The sequence below is a fragment of the Oryctolagus cuniculus genome, chromosome 4, assembly GCF_051225735.1.
Source record: "Oryctolagus cuniculus isolate XC-2025 breed Fujian yellow rabbit chromosome 4, ASM5122573v1, whole genome shotgun sequence".
Taxonomy (NCBI): Eukaryota; Metazoa; Chordata; class Mammalia; order Lagomorpha; family Leporidae; genus Oryctolagus; species Oryctolagus cuniculus.
In genome coordinates this window covers 64,871,325-64,886,335 of record NC_142870.1, presented here as the reverse complement: position 1 = coordinate 64,886,335, position 15,011 = coordinate 64,871,325, and the positions used below count along the sequence as shown (strand labels likewise).

At 39.9% G+C, this 15,011-nt stretch overlaps 1 pseudogene; it reads right to left on the bottom strand.

Annotated features, from left to right (window-relative positions):
- The window catches only part of LOC100352430 (CXXC motif containing zinc binding protein-like), a 63,179-nt pseudogene that overhangs the window by 7,623 nt on the left and 40,545 nt on the right, over positions 1-15,011 (bottom strand).

The following is a 15,011-nucleotide window of genomic DNA, read 5'->3' as shown; positions in this document are numbered from 1 at the left end:
TCCAGATGGCTCTCACAGGCCAGCCAGAGGGAGAACTGGGCTGGCCATCTGCTTCCTGTTGCCTTTTCAAGCTGGCTAGCCACTCATCAAAGCGGGCGAAATCCAATGCACCAGCTGTCAGACGAGGCTGCCCCCACTTGGCCTTGTACCTTGTCACAGTGGCCATGATAGGACAGGGACCATGCTGAAACCAGTGTTTGACATAGTTCCCTTCTAAACCTATGCCAGCCTGCTTCCTGATGGCAGACATAAAACATACCTGCCCTGGGATTGCCTCTGAACACGATGCTTCCTCTGACTTAATATGGACTCACAGGAGATGGCTTTCAGGAATGGAAAAGCAGTGTCTGTGATCAATACAGGATAGAAATGCTACACAACTCTGACTTCTATGAATAAGATTATTCAATTATAATTTCCAATTTGCTCTCCCATTTATGCTTTGTTTACTAATCTAATTACATGTTTGTTTACAATACAAAATAATTATGTACTGCTTGCAGTAAATCTCTAAAGTGCAGCTAGAAAGTTAAAAAATCACCTATAACCTGTGAACCATAGGGATAATTACTGTTTATTTACTTGAATAACTGTTCAATTTTTCTTTCTTCTAAAAAAGTTGAAATTATGTTATACATACAGTTTCTTCTTTTGTTTTTGTGCCTTCATATTACAAAATAAACATTTTTGTTTTAGTGAATACAAGTAACAAGCCTTTATAAAATATTATATTGACTACCATAATCATACATAGTAATATCTTAATTCACTTAATCATTCCCTAGTTGCTGGACCTTATGATTTTTCCAATAGTGTTTTTATGACAGTATTTTAGATGATTTTATAATAAATATCAGTGTGTAAACCTATTTTGGATTATGTCCTTAGGATCATTTCCTTGAAGTAGAATGACCATAGCCACTATAAGGCTAATTTATTATATCACCAAATTGGTTTCAAAAAATGTCCATAATGACAATTCCATGATCTCATCAACAATAGTCCTTCCTTCTTCCTTCTCTCCTGCCCTCTTTCCTTCCGCCCTTCATTCTCCCCCCACCTCCTTCCCTCTCTCCCTCTCTCGTCTTTCTCTCCTTTCTTTCTCATATACACTTTCCCCTGCATTCGTGCCTTTTTTTAATACTTTCTGAAATTTCAGCAGATTTCATGTTTTTTCATATCTCAAAAGCATCAATAGTAAAGGGTAGGTTTGAGGAGCAGTACTAAGCCTAGTATCCTGCATCAGACATTAGTTTCTGCCAAGTTCCAAGCAAGGGATCTCAGAGAGTAGACTGAACACCGACTCAGCAGTAGGACCAGATGATGAATCACTGTGTACTCAAAAGGTATCTGCTGTGCTCAGAGCCCCAGGGTGTGCTTCCCTTTGAGCAATGCTCATCTCCATTAGCCAACTCTGTGGGGTCCACTGATGGCCCTAGGTCTTTAAGGGTTCCTTCCAGAGGCCAGGTGGCCCCACCCATGGAGAACAGCACAAGTGTTCTACAGAATGGTGAGGCTGTCAGTGCCAAGTTGGGCATGGTGGTTGGCTCTCAGAATAGCTGTTCAGCAGGAAAGTTGGAGCCCTGCTAGGAGGCCGGACTGTTTCAGAGGCACTGTGGTGAAGGGCAAACACACTCAGCCTTCTGCGGACTGAGTCAGTGATCTGTTGTGCCCAGCAGTGGTGCTGTGTGATCATGTCACACTATTGTTTTGCCATCCATCATAGTCTCACTTATATTTCCTTAGTTCTACCTTGGCTGAGCTTTTTAAAGACTCCTACTGATTAGTACAGCTTTCCTACCACTACCCCTTATTGATAATTGTGTCCTCTCTCCTCCTGACAAATCAAATCTTGCCTATTTTCCCAGGCCACCTTTAATCCCAATCCTTCAAGTCATGTGTCCTAGTAATTCTGGATTGCACTTGGGTCTCCCTTTTCTATATCTGCACAGTTTCTTTTTTTAAAATTATATTTGAGGTGTACAAATTTCATGTATTTCTCATATATATACAGATTTAGGAACATACTGATATTTCTCATCCTACCCTGCCTCCTGCCAGTATTCCCACCCGCCCTCCTCCTTCCTCTCCTATTCCTTCTTTTAATTTTTACAATTATATACTTTCAGTTTACTTTATACTCATCAGATTAATCCTACACTAAGTAAACAGTTCAACAGACAGCAGGAAGAAAAAAAAAAACCACTCTTCCTTAACAGTAGATACAAGAGCTATTAAAAAATCATTGAATCTCAAAATGTTAATTTCACTCTTATCCACAGTTTCTTTTCAATTTATTTTTTGTGAATTCAAGCTTTGGAGGTAGGAGCCAGGTGCTTTCCCTGGGTCTCGCACCCAGGTGCAGGGGCCCAAGGACTAGAGCCATCCTCCACTGCCTTCCCAGGCCACAGCAGAGAGCTGGATTGGAAGAGGAACAGCCGGGACTAGAACCAGGCACCCATATGTGATGCCGGCACTGCAGGTGGAGGATTAACCTACTTCACCACAGTGCCAACCCCCACAGTTTCTAAAAAATTGTTATTGATACTAACATTTTAGCATTTGGTCACATATCATCTTGTATTTTTTTGAATCTGTCTACACAGTCTAGTCTTGTGGCCTCCATGATATCATGGTTTGCTAAAAGAAAGATTTGAATCTTTGTTTTATTTATCTAGTCTATATCTTTTCCTAGAGCTCTGGACCCATATGACAAATTACCTACCTTAATATCACTCCATTGATATCATACAACTCAAACTTCGTCCTACTCAAACTTGGATTTGTGCCAGTAGTCTATATTTGGATGGACATTCTTTATCATCTCTACCTTTTTTCCTTAGTCACCAATCCAAAATTTGTTTATCTCAAATAATTCTACTCTGTCTACCATCACTGCAATCTAACTAGTCTAATTGTGGCTATACTCATGCAGTCTTTCTTCTGCATTGTAATTAAGGTGATCTTTTCAAAACCCAAGTTTGATCATATCATGCTCTATACCACTATAGAACCTATTTTAAATCTGTTAATGGTTGCTCTTAATCTTTTTTTAAAAAATATTTTATTGTGATAAAATACATATTTAACTTAACATTTGCCGTTTTCACCATTTTTGGTGTGTAATTCCAAGGCATTAAATACATTAATATTGTGCAGCCATCAACCTCTATATTTACAAAACTTTTTCATTGCCCCAAACAGAAACTGTAACTATCAAGCAATACCTCCTCATTGCATATGTCCATGGGAACTTTTAATCAACTTTCTGTCTCTGAATTTGTTCTAGATGGTTTGTGTTAGTAAAACCATATGTCATCTGCCTTTTCTGACTTCTTCCACTTAGGATAATGCTTCTGAAGTTCGTTCCTGTTCAAGCAAGTTTCCTTTTTTTTAATAGAAAGCTTTTAATGAATAAATATAAATTTTATAAGTACAATTTTTTTATTTTTCACATTTTTTATTTAGTAAATATAAATTTCCAAAGTACAGTTTATGGATTACAATGGCTTCCTCCCACCCCATAATTTCCCTCCCACTCGCACCTCTCCCATCTCCCGCTCCCTCTCCCATTCCATTCACACCAAGATTCATTTTCAATTCTCTTTATATACAGAAGATCAGTTTAGCATATATTAAGTAAAGATTTCAACATTGATTGTATTGAGGAATGTTCCTTCCATACCCAGTTTGCTTAGAGTTTTCATCATGAACGGGTGTTGTATTTTATCAAATGCTTTCTCGGCATCTATTGAGATAATCATATGGTTTTTCTTCTGCAGTCTGTTAATGTGGTGTTTCACATTGATTGTTTTGCACACATTGAACCATCCCTGCATACCAGGGATAAATCCCACTTGGTCTGGGTGGATGATATTTCTGATGTGTTGTTGCATTCTATCGGCCAGAATTTTATTGAGGATTTTTGCATCTATGTTCATCAGGGATATTGGTCTGTAATTCTCTTTCAATGCTGCATCTTTTTCCGGCTTAGGAATTAAGGTGATGCTGGCTTCATAGAAAGAATTTGGGAGGACTCCCTCTTTTTCGATTGTTCTGAATAGTTTGAGAAGTATTGGAGTCAGTTCTTCTTTAAATGTCTGGTAGAATTCAGCAGTGAATCCATCTGGTCCTGGGCTTTTCTTTGTTGGGAGGGCCTTTATTACTGTTTCAATTTCTGTCTCAGTTATGGGTCTGTTTAGGTTTTCGATGTCTTCCTGGTTCAATTTAGGTAGGTTGCATGTGTCCAGGAATCTATCCATTTCTGATAGATTTTCTTGTTTGCTGGCATACAAGTCCTTGTAGTAATTTCTGATGATTCTTTTTATTTCTGTGGTGTCTGTTGTTATGTTTCCTTTTTCATCTCTGATTTTATTGATTTGGGTCTTTTCTCTTCTTTTTTTAGTTAGTTGGGCCAATGGGGTGTCAATTTTGCTTATTTTTTCAAAAAACCAGCTCCTCATTTGGCTGATTTTTTGTAATGTTTTTCTTGATGCAATCCTGTTGATTTCTTCTCTGATTTTAATTATTTCTCTTCTCCTACTAGATTTGGGTCTGGTTTGCTGTAGGTTTTCTAGATCCTTGAGATGCATTGAAAGCTCATCTGTTTGGTGCCTTTCCAATTTCTTGATGTAGGCACCTATTGATATGAACTTTCCTCTTAACACTGCTTTTGCTGTATCCCATAAGTTTTGGTGTGTTGTGCTGTTATCCTCATTTACTTCCAGAAAGTTTTTGATTTCTCTTTTGATTTCTTCTATGACCCAATGTTCATTCAGGAGCATGTTGTTCAATCTCCATGTGTTTACATATGCTCTAGGGATTCCTGCATTGCTAATTTCCACCTTCATTCCCCTGTGTTCTGAGAAGCTGCATGGTATGATTCTAATTCTTTTGAATTTGCTGAGACTTGCTTTATGGCCTAGTATGTGGTCAATCCTAGAGAAGGTTCCATGTACTGCTGAGAAGAATGCAATTTCTTTATGTGTAGGATGAAAAGTTCTGTAGATACCTGTTAGATCCATTTGGGCTATAGTGTTGTTTAAATCTACTGTCTCCTTGTTGATCTTCTGTCCTGTTGATCTGTCTATTTTTGAGAGTGAAGTATTGAAGTCCCCCAGTACTATTGTATTGGGGTCTAAGTCTCCCTTTAAGTCTGTTAACAAATCTTTTAGATAAACTGGTGCCCTGTAGTTAGGTGCATATACATTGATAATTGTTATATCTTCCTGTTGAATTTATCCCTTAATCATTATATAGTGCCCCTCTTTGTCTCTCTTAATAGTTTTTGTGTTAAAGTTTATGTTGTCTGACAGTTTCCTCTGCTGTTTCTCCCCCTACTCTTCCTTGAATCTGCAATATCTCCACTTTTATTAAACTGTCTCTTCCCGGACTATCTGTGCGCTCCCTACCTATTCTGCCATCTTGCCGCTCTTCTCCAGTTTTTGGATTATAGTAGTTCTTCCCCCCCTACTCCCCCTCCCAACCACAAACCATCCCACCACACTCCCACTCCCATTCCATTTTTCATTGATTCATTTTTAATTATCTTTATATACAGAAGATCAACTCTATACTGAGTAAAGATTTCAACAGTTTGCAGCCACACAGAAACACAAAGTATAAAGTACTGTTTGAATACTAGCTTTACAGTTATTTCACATAGTACAACACATTAAGGACAGAGGTCCTACATGGGGAGCAGGTGCACAGTGACTCCCATTGTTGATTTAACAATTGACACTCTTACTTATGATGTCAGGGATCACCAAGGCTCTTTTCATAATCTGCCAAGGCTATGAAAGTCTCTTGAGTTTGCAAACTCTGACCTTACTTAGACAAGGCCATATTCAAAGTGGAAGTTCTCTCCTCCCTTCAGAGAAAGGTACCTTCTTCTTTGATGGCCCCTTCTTTGCACTGGGATCTCACTCAGAGTTCTTTCATTTAGGTCATTTTTTTTGCCAGAGTGTCTTGGCTTTCCATGCCTGAAATTCTCTCATGGGCTTTTTAGCCAGATCCGAATGCCCTGAGGGGTGATCCTGAGGCCAGAGTGTCCAGCAAGTTTTGTAACTTCATTACTCTATACGGTAATGACATTTAATTGTATGGATAGACTACACTTTTTGATGCATTCATCTACTAACAAGCACTCAGATTGTTTCAGTCTATTGGCTGTGATGAATAGCATTCAAATGATCATTGGTGTACAAATACCAACCTGAGCCCCTCCTGATTTTTAGCTATTTTGCCTTCATCTTATTCATTATCAATAAGCGAGTTTCTTAATTTGGTATATAAAGGTCAGCCTAGCTTAGCAGCTCAGTCCCCTATTCCCAGCATACTCTGCTCTCTGAGCTTTCTCTTTAGCATCCTCATACTTGCATGGTTCTTTCCTCTGGCAAGCCATAGACACAGGCTGTCCCACTTGCCTGTAACACTTTATTCTCCCATATTTCACCAATTAACCCCTTCATATTTTCTGTCAAGTGCTTTTTCTCTTGCTTCTGTTATAGAGTCTAGAACACTGAAACATTTTTTTAGCAGTCTATAACAATTCACATTCCATGTATTTGTCTTCTTTGAATGATAATAACTCCCATGTGGATAGTATTTTTAAAAGTTTTAACTCATGCTTGAATTACTGTCGTTTAACACTGGTGAGTGACATTTTTGATAGGTGCTTAGTTAGTGCCTGTTAAAGGAAGATATATTGAAGAAATATACCTTTTTTCCTGAATCTATAATAATTCCCTATATTAAATTTTAGTTTTTCTTAAAAGTTTAGTTGTAAGAGAGAGAGAGAGAGAGAGAGAGAGAGAGAGACTATCCGCTGGTTCATTCCTCAAATGTCCCAAATCCCAGGCAGGGCTGGACCAGGAGTAAAGTCAGGAGCTGGGAATGTAACCCAGATCTCCCATGTGGGTGGAAACTGGAGTCAGGGGCCAGAGCTGGGAATCAAACCGAGGCATCCAATGTGGAATGTGGGTATCTTAACCGCGGGGCAAGCTGCCTGCTGCCCTCATAGATCTTATAATAGCACTGGCACATATCATTGTTTTAGTAATATTTGTTCATTTCAAGCTTCTAATTAGCCAAGTTCCATTTTATTTTGAAAGAACAGAATGTCAAACTTCTAGGCAAGAGAAACACAGCTTCTAGAATGCCAGAGGCAATAGTAACTCCCAAATCATTTTTAGAGGCAGTTGTAACTTCCCATGTTGTGCAAAATATCCTGAGTCAGGTACCAGAGAGTGTAGTGATTGAGAAACAGCTTAAGTTCCTCAAGAGATTGAACATCAGTATTTCCACTGCTAGGGATAAAAGAATACGTACATACACTGGTGGAGCAGCCAGGACTTGAACCTGTACTCTATATGCGGTGCTGCTCTCGCAGGTGGCAGATTAACCAGCTGCACCTCACCTCCAGACCCTAACTTTCCAATTATGTGACTTTAGGTGAGTTATTTAACCTCTCTGTTTCTCAAAAATTATAATGATACCTTTGTGATAAGGGTATGATGAGAATTAAATGAATTAAGATGCACAAAAGGCTATGGAAGAATATGAAACAGCAAGTGTTCAGTAAATGTGAACTTTAAAATTGTGCTTTCTAGTTGTTCTAGGGGGATTCATATGCAGATGCCTAGATTTTTCAATGTGTGCACCAGTTTTGATTTACTGTGTGTAAAAGAGTAGTTCACAGACTGATGATTGTTTTTGTGTACTTTATCTTGATGGTCAGTCTCCTGTTCCCCTCTCTTAGCAGAAAATTCTCCTTACTTCTGATTTTAATCTGTGAAATAGATTTTTTCCTATTGCTACTTCTCTCACTGATTAAGCTGTAGGCTTCCGGAGGAAATTTCTCTTTTCTCAGGGCTGGTTTATCTTCTTTACACACAAGTATCCAACAATTTGGAGGAGAGATATCCAGAAATAACCCTGAGGGCTGAATCACATCTGTGGGGAGGCAGGATAGTTAGCACAATCAGAGGAGTTTGGTCTAATAAAACAAGTATCCTTGATCCTGAATATGTTCTTTCTTCATCCAACTTTACTACCTTTCTCCTGGCAATTCAGGATACGCTGGATAAATACTGAATAGAATGAAATGAAAAACTGCTATTAGATCACCTGTGCTATTAGATAGGAGCCCCTCTCTGGGACTTACCACAGGATGCAATTAGTCACGTTCATTTTCTCATTCTATTTAAACCTGCCACCCCCCATAAAATAATTCTCATGAAATTATTTTGAATTTTCTAATTTTAATTTTGTTTATTTATTTACATTTTATTTGAAAGAGAGAGATCTTCCATGTTCTGGATCATGTCCCAAATGTCTGCAAAAAGCAGGGCTGGGCTAGGCATAAGCCAGGATCTGGGAACCCAGCCTGAGTCTCCTATGTGGGTGGCAGGGATCCAAGTACTTGAGTCATCATCTACTGCCTCCAGAGATGTGCATTTGTAGGAAGCTGGGTCAGAACAGAGTGGTCTCAAGACAGGCACCCTAATATGGGATGTGAATGTACTAAGCAGTGACTTAACTCCAGAGCCAAATGCCCACCCCACCCCACTCCACCCCAGGAAAATTCTCAACAATCACCCTAGGTATAATTTTGTTGTAAACTTAGATATATTTATTTAGATTACTTTTAAAAAAATATTTATTTATTTATTTGGAAGAGTTACAGAGAGACAAACAGATAGGGAGGTCTTCCATCAGCTGGTTCACTTCCCAAGGCCTCATTGGCCAGAGCTGAACCAGACTGAAAGCAGGAGCCAGGAGCTTCATCCAGGTCTCCCATGTGGGTGGCCCAAACACTTGGGCCATCTTCCAGTGTTTTTCTAGGTCAATAGCAGGGAGCTGGACTGGAAGTGGGACAGTCAGGGCACGGACTGATGCTGTGCCACAATGCCATCGCCTACTTACTTTTTAAAAGCTTTATGTATATATGTATGTATTTGAAAGACAGAACAAGAGAGAGAGAAAAGAGAGGGAGAAGATAGATAGATAGATAGATAGATAGATAGATAGATAGATAGATGATAGAGATCTTCCATTCCCTGAATCACTCCCCAAATGTTCACAACATATAACCTCATTAGGACCTAGCTGAAGCCAGGAGCCAGAAACTCCATCCTGGTCTCTCACATGTGTTTAAATGGCACAGGTACTTTGGCTATCATCTGCTGCCTTCTCAGGTACATTAGCAAAAAAGCTGGATTGAAAATGGAGCAGCCAGAGATGTCCTAAATAGCACTCTGGCCTCAGAATCAGCCCTAAAGGCATTCGGATCTGGCTGAAAAGCCCATGAGAGTATTTCAGGCATGGAAACCCAAGACACTCTGGCAAAAGATCTCTGTGAATGAGATCCCAGTGGAAAGAACAGGTCTTCAAAGAAGGAGGTACCTTTCTCTGAAGGGAGGAGAGAACCTCCACTTTGACTATGACCTTGTCTAAACAAGGTAAGAGTCGGAGAACTCAGAGGGCTTCCATAGCCTTGGAAACTCATGACTGGAGCATAGGGAGATTACTGATGCCATAGACAGGAGTGTCAATTGGTAAAGTCAACAACAGGAGTCACTGTGAACTTACTCCTCATGTAGGATCTCTGTCCTTAATGTGCTGTGCATTGAGATTTAATGCTATAACGAGTACTCAAACAATATATTTCACTTTGTGTTTCTATGGGTGTGCAAACTGTTGAAATCTTTACTTAATGTATACTAAACTGATCCTCTGTAAAAAAAAAAAAAGAAAAATAAGAAATTATCAACTCCCAACTTGACTCTCACTGGGATTAAACATGACAATAGGTCTGATCTGATTTCATCATCATTTAAAAAAATCATCTATTATTTTTCACTTTATGTTTCTGTGTGGGAGCAAACTGTTGAAATCCTTACTTAATGTATACTAAGCTGATCTTCTGTATATTAAGATAATCGAAAATGAATCTTGATGTGAATGGAAGGGGAGAGGGAGTGGGAAAGGGGAGGGTTGTGGATGGGAGGGACGGTATGTGGGGGAAGCCATTGTAATCCATAAATCGTACTTTGGAAATTTATATTCATTAAATAAAAGTTAAAAAAAAAAGAAAATGGAGCAGCCAGGACTCAAATCTGTGCTGAGATATGGGACACCATCTTCATAAATGGTGGCTTAACCCCCTGTGCCACACCACCAGTTCCTAGTCTACCTTACTTTTTGTCCTGGTTTATATTTACTTCTTTCATTAAACAAGTAAACTTTAATTGAACACTTGTTATATGCCAGAAACTGTTTTAGGACAAGATCTCTACCATCAGGGCATTTACATATTCATTAGGAGAAGTCAGAAAATGCATAGTAAGCAAATGTCTTGGTATTATGTCAAGTGGAAATACAAGCATAGCAACAAAAACTAAGTCAGGAAAGGCATATTGGGAGTGTTGGTGAATATTATTTACTGTAAAGAGCTCAGAAAACAACTTGGGTAAGGTAACATTTGAGACCTGCAAAAAACAAGGGAAGGAGCCTTGTGGGTATTGAGAGGAAGATTCAGACAGGCTGAATTGGGAGCATGATCAGTGGGTTTGAAGAGCAGCAAGGAGGTTGGTGGGGCTGGAACCCATGAAGCAACTGGGAGGGTGGTGGGACCAGAGGTCAGAGAGCTACCAGGAGAACCAGCACACACGAGTCCTAATTGTAGAGATTTGATTTAACTCTGAGGGGGAAGGAAAGACATAGGAGGGTTTTGAAGAGTGTATTGAGACAATTATATTTTAAAAGGCTCCCGATGGCTACTTTATTGCAAGGGAGACAAGGATGGGAATCAAGGAGCCCAGATAGAACACTTTCTGCAGTTCTCTGGCACATTATGTTTTTCTAACAGTGTAGGTGATAAGAAATGTTCAGATTCTGGATATATTTGGAGTACACAGTTAAGAGAATTTGTGAGCAGATTAGGTGTGCAGTAAATAAGGAAGAAGAGTTAAGAATGATTGAAGTGGGGCTGGCACTGTGGCATAGTGGGTTAAGCCACCACCTGCAGCACTGGCATCCCATATGGGTGCTGGTTTGAGTCCCGGCTGCTCCATTTCCTATACAGCTCTCTGCTATGGCCTGAGAAGGCAGTAGAGGGTGGCCCAAGTCCTTGGGCCCTTGCACCTGCATGGGAGACCAGGAAGAAACTCCTGGCTCCTGGCCTTGGATTGGCACAGCTCCAGTCATTGTTGTGGCTAATTAGTGGACCAGTGAATGGAAGACCTCTCTCTCTCTCTGACTCTCCTTCTCTTTCTGTGTAATTCTGACTTTCAAATAAATAAAGAAATCTTAAAAAAAAACAAGTGGTAGGGGCCGGCATTGTGGCTCAGCGGGTTAACACCCTGGCTAGAAGCACTGGCATCCCATATGGGCTCTGGTTCGAGACCCGGATGCTCCACTTCCAATCAGCACAGCTCCGGCCATTGCAGCCAACTGGGGAGTGAACCATCAGTTGGAAGGCCTCTCTCTCTCTCTCTCTCTCTCTCTCTCTTTCTGTCTCTGTCTCTCTGCCTCTCCTCTCTATGTGCAACTCTGACTTTCAAATAAACAAATAAACCTTTAAAAAAAAAAGAAGCGATCATCAAAGAAGAATGCCCTTTCCTCTGAAGGGAGGAGAGAACTTCCCCTTTGCTTATGGCTTTGTCTAAATTGTGACAATGTTTGTGGATTCAGAAAGTTTCCATAGCCTAGGAAGCTCATGTCAAGAGCCTTCGGTGATCACTGATATCATACATAAGAGTGTTAATTCTTAAATTAACAGCAGGAGTCATTGTGCACTAAATTCCCATGCAGGACCTCTGTCCTCAAAGAGTTGGATTATGAGAGTTAATAATAAAACATGTTCCCAAAGATTTACTTCGTTTTAGCGTATTAATTGGAAGATATACTTATGTCTCATAAGTTATAGTCATGTCTAAGTGCTCGCAAAAGAGGTATCATTCTTGGGTTCTTCTTCAAAGTAAATTAAGTTTCTCAAGACAAAAGTGATTAAAAATAAAGAAATATATAAATTAAATCTCAAAATGGTTTACTCTTATTGAATTAAAATTTTTTTCATTGTTGTAAAAATAATCCTTCTGGTTTTCTACTGCACAGTAGGGTAACAATATTAATGATAACATATTGTATATTTCTTTTTTAAACTTTTATTTAATTAATATAAATTTCCAAAGTACAGCTTATGGATTACAATGGCTCCCTCCCCCACAACTTCCCTCAAACACACAACCCTCCCCTTTCCCACTCCCTCTCCCTTTCCATTCACATCAAGGTTCATTTTCAATTCTCTTTACATACAAAAGATCAGTTTAGTATATATTAAGTAAAGATTTTAACAGTTTTCACCCACATAGAAACACAAAGTGAACAATACTGTTTGAGTACTAGTTATAGCATTAAATCACAATGTACAGCACACTAAGGACAGAGATCCTACATGAGGAGTAAGTGCACAGTGACTCCTGTTGTTGACTTAACAATTTGACACTCTTGTTTATGGCATCAGTAATCACCCTAGGCTCTTGTGATGAGTTGCCAAGGCTATGGAAGCCTTTTGAGTTCACCGACTCTGATCATATTTAGACAAGGTCATTTGTTCTACTTAATACTTTTGGTTGAATACTGTAATCAATACACAATTATTCTTAAGTGTTGAAATTTAACTGAAAAGTGATCGCTGTTAAATATAAGAGTGGGAATAAGAGAGGGAAGAGATGTGCAATTTGGGACATGCTCAAGCTGACTTACCTCAAACGGTAGTTAGAAACATACCAGGGGATTCCAATTCAATCTCATCAAGGTGGCATGTACCAATGCCATCTCACTAGTCCCAGTGATCAATTTCTGTTCACAATTGATCATAATGATAGGACTAAGAACCAAAGGGATCACATAAACAAGACTAGTGTCTGCAAATACTAACTGATAGAATCAAAAAGGGAGAGAACGATCCAACATGGGAAGTGAGATACACAGCAGACCCATAGAATGGCAGATGTCCTAAACAGCACTCTGGCCTCAGAATCAGCCCTTAAGGCATGCGGATCTGGCTGAAAAGCCCATGAGAGTATTTCAGGCATGGAAAGCCAAGACACTTTGACAAAAAAAAAAATGTCCTAAATGAAAGATTTCTGTGAGTGAGATCCCAGTGGAAAGAAAAGGTCATCAAAGAAGGAGGTACCTTTCTCTGGAGGGAGGTGAGAACTTCCACTCTGACTATGACCTTGTCTATACATATTATATATTTCTAAATAGCTAGAAAAAAACTTTTGAATGTTCACAGAACAAAGAAATCTTGAATATATGAAGTTATGGATGCTAATTATACTAATTTGATAAAGTGTATGCATGTATCAAAAGATTACATTGTACCTCATAAATATGTACAATTATTGTGTCAATAAAAACAAATAATCTAATAAAAACTAATGCTAATCCAGTCTTAAGGACAGAAACTATTGCCTTGAGAATTAGGTTTTCAACACATTCTTTTGGGATGACATAATAAAGTCAGATCATATTTCAAAATAAAAAAAGAACCTGAATTTTATAGCATCTACTCTATTAAAAAGTATGATGAGGGGTCAGTGCTGTGGCGCAGCAGGTTAAAGCCCTGGCCAGAAGTGCCGACATCCCATACGGATGCCGGTTCTAATTGCGGCAGCTCCTTTTCCGATCTAGTTCTCTGCTATGACCTGGGAAAACAGTGGAAGATGGCTCAAGTCATTGGGCCCTGCACCTGTGTTGGAGACCTGGAAGAAGCTCCTGGATCCTGGCTTCGGATCGGGGTAGGTTCAGTCATTGCGGCCATCTAAGGAGTGACCAGTGGATGGAAGACCTCTCTCTCTGTCTCTACCTCTCTCTGTAACTCTTTCAAATAAATAAAAAATAATTCTTAAAAAAAAAGTAATGATGAGGGGCCAGTTTTGTGGCTTAGTGGGTAAAATCCCTGCCTGCAGTGCTGGCATCCCATGTGGACACCAGTTTGAGTCCTGGCTGCTCCACTTTTGATCTAGCTCCTTACCATGGCCTGAGAATAGAAGTTGGCCCAAGGACTTGGGCCCCTGTACCCACATGGGAGAACCAGAAGAAGCTTCTGGCTCCTGATTTCAGATTGGCCCAGTTCTGGCCATTGTAGCCATCTGGGGAGTAAACCAGCAGATGGAAGACCTCTCTCACTCTCTCTGCCTCTGCCTATCTGTAACTCTGCCTTTCAAATAAATAAATAAATCTTAAAAACAAAGATGATGGGGGCCGGTTCCATGGCACAGTAGTATAATCCTCTGCCTGCAGCACCAAAATCCCATATGGGTGCGAGTTCGAGTCCTGGCTACCCTTCTTCCAATCCAGCTCTCTGCTGAGGCCTGAGAAAGCAGTAGAAGATGGCCCAAGTGCTTGGGCTCCTGCACCCGTATGGGAGACCAGGAAGAAGCACCTGGCTCCTCGCTTCAGATCAGTGCAGCTCTGGCTGTTGCAGCCATCTCCCTCTCACTGTCTGTAACTCTACCTCTCAAATAAATAAAAATAAAATCTTTAAAAATATGTTGAAGTGGGCATTTAGCCTAGTATTTAGGATGTCATTATCAGAGTACCTGGAATCATTTCCTGGCTCCAGCCCCTGACTCCCGCTTCCTGCTGATACAGACCCTGGGAGACAGAGGTGAAAACTGAAGTAAATGGGTCCCTGACACACACATGGGAAACCTGGATTACAATCCCAGCTTCCAGCCTCAGCCTCATCCCAGCCCTAGTCATTTAGGGAACAAACCAGCAGATGGGGGCTTCCCCCTCTGTGTTGCTCTCTGTGTGTCTCCTCTACATTTTTTAAAAGTGTTGATTACTGAATCAATTTTGTCCTGAGTAACTGAAGACTCTACTGGTAATAACTAAGATAGGAAATATGGAGAAAAGAGAATAGGCATTTGTGTAGTGGAGGTATAGACCAGGAATTGTGAATACCTTACACTCGGGATGTGCTATTCAATATT